Source organism: Myodes glareolus, chromosome 2, assembly GCF_982192425.1.
Source record: "Myodes glareolus chromosome 2, mMyoGla1.1, whole genome shotgun sequence".
NCBI lineage: Eukaryota > Metazoa > Chordata > Mammalia > Rodentia > Cricetidae > Myodes > Myodes glareolus.
This window is the reverse complement of record NC_142027.1, coordinates 89147791-89160052: the sequence shown is the minus strand read 5'-3', so window position 1 is coordinate 89160052 and position 12262 is coordinate 89147791. Positions and strand designations below refer to the sequence as shown.

The following is a 12262-nucleotide window of genomic DNA, read 5'->3' as shown; positions in this document are numbered from 1 at the left end:
TGCTCAGGGAGAAGAAAACAGTCTATGAAGACGTCTGACATGTCAGGCCAGGAGACGCCGCACATTTCAATTTCCTACTGTATTATAACGAGCAAACTCACTCTCAAAAACTGGGAGACATCACCGAACAGTGGCAGGGAGTCAAACGGACCCAGGCTCACACCTCACCAGAATCATTCACTTGTCATGTGATTTTTAAGAAATGATCTAAAATAAAATCAACTCAGCTGGATATGGTGACACATGTCTGTAGTCTCACCCCTTGAGAGAAGGCAGGGAGACCACAGGGAGTTCAAGAGGCGGCCTGAGCTCTGTAGGAAGACAACTCAGGAAAGGTAAGGATGCTCCATTAGAGTGATAATGAAAAGAGCACGCACCATCTAGGGGATGCCTGGCACAGAGCCAGAGCTGCACGGGACTCAGGAAATTCCCTTAAACAAGCTTTTGCAAGACAGAATGTGTTAGGGCGCAGGGGTAAATTATATGGACCTGAATAGGATGTCCCCGGCTAAGCAGATGTAAAGTTGTCATGATAAGAAGAGCATAGATGTGAAAATCTGTGTGATCAGGAACGTATTGGAATCAGATCGAATTTCACACATTTGTTAAAGCCTGCTAATTGCAAGACCAAGCAGTAACTAAACATTACTAATGCTGCTCAGTCGTCTTATCATAGGCCTGTTCCTAGAGTCTTGGTAAACCAGGGTTTTTTAAAGTGTTTTTTTTAAAGATCTAGCTGTTTATTTATATGAATGGATGTTTTGCCTATACCATGTCATGCAGTACTTTCTGCAGATAAGAAGACGGCATGGGATCCCCTAGAACTGGAGTTATAGATGGTTGTGAGCTGCCATGTAGGTACTGGGAATCAAATCGAGGTCCTCTGCAAGAGCAGACAGTGCTCTTTAACCACAGAGCCATTTCCTCATCTCTCGTAACCAGCACGGGTTAAATAGAGTCTAGATGCAGTAATTATTCTGTTACAGAAAGTCTTGTAAATAATGTTTAGTCTAGCTATCTTACTTTGATAGTTAAAACTTTTGGCTATGTCCAAATGGACACACTTATTTTGTATTATTTGTTTTCCTTTCTCACTCTGAGAAGTGATTCACAGCACCTGTCCCAATATTAAAAACAAGCCAATACGAATAAAGCAATAAAATATTAAACGCAACACACGTAGCTGACCGGCTTTGCTCAATGACTCCGGGATCTTTGGTTAGAAAGTAAATAGGTTTAAAATTTGAAGCCTTTAAAGCATAGACCTTGATGAAGACTATTTTTACAGGCCACTGGTTAAACCCGGTTTATCCTGGGGCACTATGGCCAAGCAAAAGCCACCAGGTTGAACTGGAGATGCGCCTGCAGAAAGCCTCCTTCCCCGGGGAGAGTCCCACAGAGCAATTTCCTTTTGCTACGTTTCAAGTAAGCAGGGCTGTTCCGGTGGGAAAGTGTGAGGGACCGCTGCAGCTCCAGTTTAGCACGTGGTGTAGGTATACAGGGCAGTGTGCCACGGGTCCCTCTAGGGCATCGGGGACCAGGAATCCATCAAACTCTCCGTACCTAACTTTGTCCGGGAACAAACCCTCGTTGAAAACACAACCAGGCAGGAGGAGCACGTAGCGTGGGGATGCAGTCAGCTGCTGGCGAGACGGCCCTCCTCCCCCACCTCTTCCCCGGAGGGAAGCGACCCGACGGTGCGGCCCCGCCCAGCCCCACCCACCCGCTCCACAAAGCCACTGCCCAGGCGCGCGGGTCTCCCGGGGCGATGTGGGGGGGTGGGGGTTAAGCAGAGCTGGTACCTTAGGAAGAGGCCGCGATGCCAGAGCCCAGGGACACCCACAGCATCGCACTGCCGCCGCCAGCTGCTCCACCCGGGGCCGCCGAATTGCGCCCTCCCCGTTGCCCGCGCCGCGCTCCTCCGCTGCGCCCGCTCGGCTGCCGGGAGACCGCCACTGTCAAGTGCAGCCCCGCCCCCGGCGCCGGCCCAGTCGCCGGTTCATTGGCTGCGGGGATGGCTGGCTCCGCCCCTCGGGGGCAGGTCCTCTCCAGGGGCACGCTGGAGGGTGGGGACCCAAGCTGGGCGAGGCTTCCTGCGGGCACCAGGAGCTTCTGCTTTGCCAACCCAGAAATAGACAGCTCCAAAGAAAGGCGAGAGAGGAAGCGTCTTCTCCAAGGCGAGGGCCGTGGCTCCGCGGGACGGATCCCTAGGGTGGAATATTGAAATCATAGCTAGAGGACTGGGGGCTGGGTGGTTTTGTTGGCTAGCCTTTTAAACAAACTTGAAATTGCTCTCACACCCCTCAACTCGTCCATTCTATGAAGGAGCTAAACCAACTTAAACAAGCTGCCCGGCCAAGGTCATTGAGCTGGTGGTTCTGTTTTAGACTTAGGCACACGGAGATTGTTCTAACGGACTATGTACCGTCTAGCAAGCGGCTAATTGAAACTGTAGGGATCGAAGAAGATCAGAGGCTGCGGGCGTTGCGGGCACAGAGTTGGAAGCGCTTGCTCGTGAATAAACTTTAGTTGGGAGAGATATGAGCACACTGCATTTTTTTCCCCAGTGGCCCTGGACACCTGACTCTTGACTGCGTTATATGTCCCTGAATTGTACATTTTATGTACTGAATTTTAGTGATGGGGGAGTTATCTATCAATAAAACAGTTATAAAATGTATTGAGTTGGTAACGCTCAGTAAAACCCACATGGATCCGTAGAGTATACCACAACTTTGCCTGCTGTGGGCAGAAATTATGCTGTATGAACTGGCATCCACCCAAGCACCAGTAGTTTCCCTCCATCTTAATCAACCTACTCCAAGAGGATAAAGATTCCAATCTGTCTCAGTCTTGAGAGAGTGTCCCGCCCGGGGGTGGAGTGGGGTGTCATTAATGAAAGAAAGTGACAATTACTGTAAGGAAGCAAGCTCAGGGCTAGACCCAGAGAACCAAGATCAAAGGAAGGCTATGGGTCCAGGGATGAGTGGCCTGGGATAAGCTCAGTGTTGAGCAGCGGCGGTGTCTGAGCATGAGGGGCGGGGCAGGTAGCCCAGCTGAACAGCCACTATACGGAACAGAGATGACCCGGGGGCTCAGATGAGGCAGGTAGCTTATTAAGGAGTAAATTTAAGGCTCTTTCTAGGTTTCCCTAACCCTGCGCAGAATGTGATGTTGATAATAGGCCTAATTTAAACCCATTTCATCACCAGTATCGGATCAAGGAAAGCACCCACTGGAAGGATTCAAACCTTACAGAATACAAGCAGTTTTCTGAATTCTCTGCCCGGAACTGGAGTGATGTGAGAAGAGCTCAAGGCCTTGACTTCTAAGTGCTGGAGTCGGGGGTCCTGTCTCCTGACCATGCAGCCCCTGCCCTTCCTTTTGTCAGTCTATGGCACTGGGGAGCTTCCTCAGATCTGCAAAGTTCTCCGAAGCATTCAAATTGGCCAGTGGCCTGTTTATTTATTGATTGGGAAGTAGAAATATGACAGGGAAAAAAAACTAGTTCATCATCTAACTCCATAGCAAAACCCTGGGCCCTGGTCTCTGCATGTGTTACTGCTGGACTGGAAAGACGGCTCACTGGTTAAGAACACAGACTGTTCTTGCAGAGGACCTGGGTTCAGTTTCCAGCACCCACACTAGGGGTGGGGGTGCCTCCAGGCCCTGGAACTCTAATGCCCTCTTTGTCCTCAGCATCGCATGCTCGAGGTTCACAGACATACACTCAGGCAAACGCTCATACATGAAATAAGGCGTGTATTTCTACTGCCTGGTGCAACTGGCAGCATGCCCGCATCAGCTCCCTTTGCTTTCATATCCCCTTTCAGCCCACGTGAGATCTGAAATCCCCTTCAAGCAGGACTTGTACTGTGTTTTAATAAATTAATTTTTCTCGCTTTACTTGTCACCTTGTCCTGTTCCCCCTCCTCTGGGGTTAGGGGGAGCATCCACTATAGTTTTATCATAGACAGGAAATGCATTTCTCCACACCACCAGATTACAGTGCTGACATGCATTAAGAAATTTATGAACTAATTGGCCCATATTGCACGCCTGCTCCTGAGCCTTGGGACAACTGCACAAACACCGGAGAATTACGTCAACACTTTCCGTGCTTTGAGCAAGCTGTGACTGAATACCGAATCTAAATGCTGGAGCTCTGACTTAGCCTTGGCCTAAGAAACCACAGTATTAACATGATAGCAGTGAATAGTCTAAATATTTGAGAGAGAAAAAAATTGATAGTTAACGTGGGCTCTTTAGTCTCTGAGATTAAACTCTCACTTGGTAAATTTTTTTCTTGTTTACTTTCTCTTTCGGGGAACATAGATATTAGGGAAACAATTTACAGGGAGCCACATTCCCAGACTCTGCCATCCCTTTTCAATACCTCTTCGGAGGCCTGTGCTTTTATTTTTTAAAAAAATTTCTTTCACAAGAATCATACATATAACAAACGACATTACAATTGTCTGTTGCAAAGTTTCTTTACAGAAATCTGGGACTTCCAAAAGAATGAAGGTGTATTAATCTCCCCGGAATCAAAAGCCCAGAGGGAAAAAAAGTAAGGAGAAGGCTGCTGCTATTTCTCTTGCAGGAGCAGATGCTGTCTCACCCCAGGGAGTTATGGGTTGGAAGAAATGAGATAATAAAACTACGCAGAGATAATAAAACTACACAAGCTACTTGGTGAATGTTTTCAAATGGGACCCGTGCCAGCCACACCGATCTGTAAGTAAATACATACATCGCACTCCCGGAACCGAATGCAAACACACTCGCTACAGTTTTCTCACTCTGTGCAGAGGAAACTAATTGGAGAAAGAAAAGACTGACCTAATTGAGCCTCACATGGTAGCCTGTGGGAACCAGAAAGGGTGCTGCTGGCTTGGCTCAGCTGGCTGTCAGCTGTCAGCTCTGCCCCACAGCCATGCTGTGCAGCCTTCTCCCACAGGCCTTCTCGCCAAGGTCACCGGCCAGAGTTATGGGCCCAAGCATCTGTTGTCCCTTGCTATGCTTATGGGATTTGCGTCTGTAGACGAAAAAAGCCAAGCGAAGACCGGACCTATGAGGTAACCAAAGTGCCTCCCTGACAAGCTGTTTGCCTCCTGCTGGTACCAGTCCACGAGCTGGGGTTCCTCATTATACTAGGGAAACCAATTCACCTTACAGACAGGACTCACACCAGCACGTCGGGGTGATCTGACAGGAAAAAATACACCCGGATGTGTAAATGTGAAACTAGGAAGTTTTAAAATGAAAAATAAGCAACGGCATGTGCTTACTTTAAGCAAGTAGTGGTAGACAGCGTTCTTCTAGCTGAAATAAGACCCCATGGTTCTGTCTGGCTTGACTTGGAGAGCGTTCTGATGTAGAGGGACGCAGAGATGATGGGGAAATGTGGACGAGGCTGAAAGGCTGCGAAGCAGAGGAGGGAACATCCCATGCCAAATAGACCGCACCAGAAAAGCCACAGCATGGAAAGGTGTACATTGGTATCAGGGAAGAGAAAACTGAGTTGATGAGGAGATGCTCGAAGATGAAGCCTGAAACACACGCTTCTGTTAACATCACCCACTTATCCCAGCTTTTATATGTTTCCAGATTTACGCCATGGGAAGCCAGATACAGACTTTAGAGAGAACCGACACGGGCTTGAAGTATTCCAGCAATCGCCACAGAGAACGTGAAAATGAACCACTTTGATATTACATGAAGGAAAGAGAAGCGTAATACGCAATTATTCAGAATCTCCAATAAGGCGACTCTTCTGTGAACAGAAGGATGGATATCGAGGGCAGCTACTGTTGTGACATGGAACTGGGAACACAGCCAAGCCCTTAGCTAGGATGACAGCCCTTGTATTGTGGGACCTCCTTCAGCCCTTAAGATACCAGCCCACTTTGGGTGTGCTCTCCTGTGCTCTACATGCAGACGAAAAGCGTGCCCAGGCCTCTTGGCAATCATTTTTCCATCACATGGCTTTAGCTGACTGTTTCCAAGACTCTTTCGAGGCTGGGTATGTCTGCTATGTTCAGATCCTAGGTTGCTTCCTTCCCCCTCCCAACACCCATTTCCTCTTCTAGTTGCTTCTCTGTTCTATAGGATGCTGACGGCGACGAAACTTGAACCACCAGGTGGAAGTGGAGCAGCATGGCAGAGAGACCCAAGTCCCTGGATGACGTCACGAAGGACTGTGTCTTTGAAAGCAATAATCCCGATTTTCTTCTGAGCCACTGAGTCTTTAAGTCTCCATGTTAGGTTAAACCTACTTTGTACAACATCTGAACTTTAATGAAGTTTGTGTTTAGGTCACTTAAACTTCAAATTTGTAGCCTGGAAAATAATCTGAAATTACCCCCCCCCCCCCCAATCAAGCAAAGGCTGCCAGCTAGATATATTTTGTTTGGAGCATATCATAAGTTTAGCTTTACATTTTAAAAAATGATTTATTTATATTTATTTTGTGCGTATTGCTTTTTTTTTTTTTTTTTTTTTTTTTTTTTTTTTTTTTTTTTTTTTTGCCTGTGTGTATGTTTGTGTGAGGGTCTGATCTCCTGGAACTGGAGTTACAGGAAGTGGTGAGCTGCCATGTGGGTGCTGGGAATTGAACCTGGATCCTCTGGAAGAGCAGTCAGTGCTCTTAACCGCTGGGCCACCTCTCTATCCCTGTTATTTTTTTTTTGCTGTTTGTTAGTTTGTTTTTATTTAAATGGTCTTTGTAAGGATAGTGTCCAGTTACAGAGATGAGTCTCCTGCCTACTTGTGTGTTTATGCTACCCACTTGGCACCTGCAAGCCTTTGAGCCAAGAACGTCTGTGTGACTATTGCAGAAAACCAACTAGGGTGATAGCCTATGCCCCCATTTCCTATAACCTATAGTCATGGGCTAAGTAAGCTGGAAAGAAGCCTGTCTCCTCCTTAGGAAGTTAGAGGTGCACAGCCTGTGCGTGTCTATTTTCTGTGGCTATCACAGAAAACTACAGGTAATTTAGGGAGAACCCAGATATGTTTTGCTAATGGTTCTAGATGCTGGAAGTCTCAGAATATGACTCTATGGCCTTCTTGCTTCTGGGAGGTCTTGTCATTGCATCCTAACTTGGCGGAAGGACAGAAAAAGCGGGAGAGAGATCTGAGGAAGCCTCACTGTGCTGCGTAGAAACCCACTTTGGTGAAACTGAATTTACTCCTCTGAGAACAGGAATGATCCATCCTCGGGACCATTTAGGCTCCACGTCTCAGTTCTGTGACACTAAGAGCTGCCATTGTGTGAACACATAATGTTCTCAACCAGCACCTACCCCACTGTAGTTGGAAGTCTTTTCTCTGTTCCATTGGATCCTGCTCGACCGGTTTCTTTCCCGTCTGCCAGTCCCTGCAGACGCTTATGAAAAAAATCATTTGGAGGCTTACTATTAATATAATTGTTTGACTGATGGCTCAGGCGTCTTACTGGTTAGCTCTACATAAAAATTAATCCGTTTCTATTAATCTGTGTGTGGGCACGTGCCCCATGGCTTACCAGTGATGCTCTGGCATCTTCCTCCTCCAGTGGCTGCTGGTATTTACCCGACTCACCTTCTCTCTCCCTGTCTCTCTGTTTGGATTTTCCATCTAGCTATATTCTGACCTGCCATCAGTCAAAGTAGCTTCTTTATTAACCAATGGTAATGAAGCATATTCACAGCATATAGAGGGGCATCCCATGTCACTCCACTCAACAGTCTCCCAACTGGAATGGTGAGTTCCTAGCTAGTGATATTATTTTGGTGAAATTGTGCTAGCAAGACTGTGCTAGTGGAGGAGGACTACAGTGGGCAGGTCCTATGAGGAATATTGTCCTTGTCCCCTGCCTGTCTGTCCCCTTTGGTAGGCAATAGAGTGACAGGTTCTTCTCCACCCTACACTTCCACCGCCTTAACGTCCTGATCAAACATGGGGAACAGATAACCATGCCTGGGTTTTCTGAAGCCAGGAGCCCAAATAGGCTTTTCTTCCAGTCCGTTGTTTCTCTCTGGTCCTCTGATCACAGCGATAAGTGTAGTTCACATGAGAACGGAGGTTCTAAATGAACATTGTGGTAGACGCCGTCAAAACACACTGCATTCCCAGTTAGCAGGCCTCCCTCCCCAAAGCAGTTGTAGAGACTCCCGTTCCTTTGAATAGGTCGTTTCTTCCTTTTCAGGGGCTTACGGATGTGAGAATGAACCACGATGACTCTTAGCCGTTTTTCTGGCAGAGAAGGAAACACAAGAAAATGAAGAGAACTGTGAACTGTTTCAGCGAGGGCACAGGGCTCTGTTACTTCCTGGGCATTGGCAGCTGACTTCAGATACTTGTCTAGACTCAGGTTTGGTTTCTAGGAAAAGCGCTGCTCATATTCCTTCATTGGGAGAAGCAGCTTGCTCCTCTTTATGTGGTTCAGGCACTGTAGGTATACCATATCCAGGTCTATCAAGTCCCGAAGGCTTGCAAGGTGGCCAAGTTCTCCTTTTGCCATTGCGGCTTTGCGTTCTTACTTGAATGACTTGTAAAATGGTACACTTGTTGTAACCCAGCATTTGGTCTCCTGGCGATATGGTTTATATAATTAAGGCAAAACAAATACTTCTATTTCCCTTTGTTTACTAGTTTCAAAGATAGTCATTGTCCTAATTGTCCCAAGAAGCCTACTCGTTACCACTCCCATTAACAGTATCATGTAGCCACGAGTTTGAAGGCATTGAAAAGTTTGGGGGAGGTAGGATCCTTTACATCCATCACACAACACAGAATGCTTCCACGCCACCCTAATTTCTGCTTCCAAGTTCAAGTCTGAAGATCACCCAAACCACCCTGAGTTTGATAACCCATTTAAAGGATTCACACAACTGCCTGGAACCCATTATGTGTATGGACGCAGTGTAATGCAGCACAGCATGGTTGGGCGCGGTGCAGAGAAGCGGTGGGTGGGAGTCCAGCTGGGTCCCTGTGCTCAGCTTCTCTTTGTCCTCCCCCAGGTAGCTGTGCATGTTCTAACTTCTCATGAGAGCTCTCCCTTCCTACCATCCCCTCTTCCTTTACCCCCTCCCATTTTTTTCCCATAAGGCCAAGGACCCAGCTTTACGATCGAAGATATCCCTTGATTACTTCCCAGAAGCCCTATCTCCAGATACTGCTGCTTCTATCTGAGATTATGAATTTTAATAGAACGCGAACATCTCATTTGCTAATGGGCTTCAAAGACAGGAGACAGGTATCAACTCCCCAAGAATTTATATTTGAAAATTTGTATGTATGTATGCGGTTTCCTAGGATGAGTTTTCACTCTTATTAAAATTCAAAAGAGATCAGTGACCCACATTTTTAGACTCAGCATCTCAAGCTATGAGCTCCTTCCGAAAGAGCACGCGTCTGGTTTCCCCTTCCGATAGGTAAAATGGCATGGGTCGGGGTAGGGAGGTGGGAGCGGGATGGAGATTTTTTTCCCCTTAGAAAATATGAGAACAAGGATGATTTTTAAAGATACAAGATTTCTTTCCTTTTTCTTCTCTTTTTGTTTGATTTTTCATGGGAATTTGAACTTGAGAAACAACTCCAAGTGTACTTGTCGTGTGAAGATTGGTCCAGCTATAGGAGCAGGGTATAGCTGTTAGAAACAGCACTTGGTGCTAAAGACAAGTCTTGAATCAAGAGAGGACAAGGATTTTCACCATTTTCCTCTTTTAAAGACCCCAGTGGGTGCTGGAGATGGCTCAGTGGTTAAGGGCCATCTAGAGGACCTGAGTTTGGTTCTCAACACCAGCAACAGGATGGTAACAACTGCTTATAACTCCAGCTCCAAGGGATCTGATGCCCTCTTTTGACCTTTATGGGAATCTACACATACACACACAAACACACACACACACACACACACACACACACACACACACACACAGAGAGAGAGAGAGAGAGAGAGAGAGAGAGATTGAGAGAGAGAATTTTTTAAAATCTCTAATGGCCACATGACCTTTGACTACTTAGTATATTAACAATTTCTTTTATATGCCGTTCCAGAGATATAAATAATAGAGGTAGATACCTCAATACTGACAGCTAACCCGATGGCTGGTAGACAGTCCCAGGGCAGGTTTACAACTGGTGCAGTGTTCTTTACTGCCATTCATCATGTTAACTAGCCTTGAAAGCTCAGTTTTCATTGCTGTCTTGCATTTCCCAGAGCTCACTAGGCTCACAGACCCATGATTGCTGGCAGGGCCCACCCATGCAGCTGCAGTGTTTTCAGGTCTAGGATGTGAAACACTCTGCACTCATGACTCTCATCACGATGTAGAACTTGGCTTCATTGGGTGACGAGCCCTGCCTGGAGGAACTTAATCCCCACAAACATTAGAAAGTGACATGCCAACCCCTGGAACTCTACTAATAACAAAAGTTTAAGTTGTATTTATTGCCTAGCATGCATATTGACAATATGTACATTGCTGTATGTATTATAGCCTAGCATGTATATTGACTGTATGTATATTGACTACAGATATTATTGATTAGCATGTATATTGACTAGAGTTCTTATAGGGACAAACCAAAGGTAACATCCTGCACAGATAAAAATGGGAGCAGCAGGTTGCCCTTCCCACCCATGTCCATATACTGTGGAGGGCTCTAGTACCTGGATTTCTCCCTTTATCAATGCACAATCTTGTTAGGCTAAACTCTGTCTCTTTGAAGATGGAACCATGCAACGTTCCTTATATGTTCAGAGCAAAAATTCCCAACCTGGATGGGCTGTAGAAGTTGGGAATATATACAGTCCATGTCTTTATAAGCACGGTTGGGCAGGATAGTCTCTGGCCTTTCTCTTGTGCGCAGCCCCTCTTTGCCATCCAGTAGACCAGGTTGGTTGGCTTTATGATGCATCAAAAGTTGCTCTAAGGGGAAACTGCATGTGATTGAGTCTGTATCTATTTGATCTTGTGCATTTCTTGAAATATACTTTAGAGTTTTATTAATTTCTTCCCTTTGAACTATATCATTCCATGTGGTCTATTTCTGTGGTTGTATCCTCAAACCAACACCTTCTAATTTATGTAGTTAAAAGTACAATATTTCATAGACACAGTGTGGTGGTTTGAATGAGAATAGCCCCGTGGGCTTATGGATTTGAATGAGTGGTTCCCAATTGGTGGAACTGTTTGGGAAGGATTAGGAGGTGTGGCCTTGCTTGGGGAGGTGTGTCACTGGGGGCCTGATTTGGAGGTCTCAAAAAAACTCTTGTTTCCAGTGTCTCATTCTTTCTGCCTCCTATATGCAGATTGAGATGTGAACTCCCAGCTACTACTTCAACTCCATTCCTGCTTGCCTGCTGTCATGCTCCCTGTTGTGATGGTCTTGGCTTTTAACACTCTGGAACCAAGAATCCCCATTAAGTGTTTTTGTTTATATATTCCCTTGGTCATGGTGTTTTTGACAGCACATTAGAAAACTAAGACGTACAATTTCTAATTTGAGGCCATGGCTTAAAAACTCCCATAGCTCCACAAAAATTGTTAATGTGAAATTTATAGGAATATGCTGAAAATACACCTAAATTACAAGTTTTCAATGTGTTACAGAACCAACCAATGAATTTTAAAATGTTGCTTAAAGAGTTGTTAGAAATAAATAAAAAAATAAAGGGCCAGGGATATGACTCCATGGTAAAGCACTGGCCCAGCATGTGTGAGGACCTGGGATCAACCGCCAGCACTACAATAAAAAAATAAATAGAAAATTCTCAGTATCTTTTCTTGGGGGGAGTCAATTTTAAATTCAATCATAGTTCAGGACAGAGGTGATGGTGTAATAGAAGACGAGTCAACATCATCCTGATTGTCATGAATTAGATTAACATATTAACAGGGTCAATTATAATCTAGATTAACATATTAACAGGGTCAATTATAATCTATTTCTACATCAGAACATAAATTAGAAATCTCAGAGCAACATATAATTTTCAAGAAGGGTGTCTTAATTCCTCTAAAAAATAAAGAAAAGAAAATTGAAAAATTGCACACCTCCTCTAAAGCAGTGGTTCTCAAGCCGCGGACTGCGACCCTCTGGGGTTGCATGACCCTTTCACAGATGTCACTTATCAACCATTCTGCACATCAGATATTTGCATTATGAGTCATAACAGCAGCAAAACTACAGTTACGAAGTAGCAACAAAATAATTTGATGGGGGGGGGGGGGTCACCACGACATGAGGAACTGTATTGAGGGTCACAGCA

General features: G+C 45.6%; 1 protein-coding gene across 1 annotated transcript in view; it reads right to left on the bottom strand.

Moving 5' to 3' along the window:
- Positions 1–1916, bottom strand: part of Fry (FRY microtubule binding protein) — a 393449-nt gene extending 391533 nt beyond the window's left edge. Inside the window, exon 1 of the mRNA XM_087902760.1 lies at positions 1803–1916. The gene's annotated coding sequence lies outside the window, so the exon portion shown is untranslated. The remainder of the gene's footprint in view (positions 1–1802) is intronic.
- Between the last annotated feature and the right edge of the window lie 10346 nt (positions 1917–12262).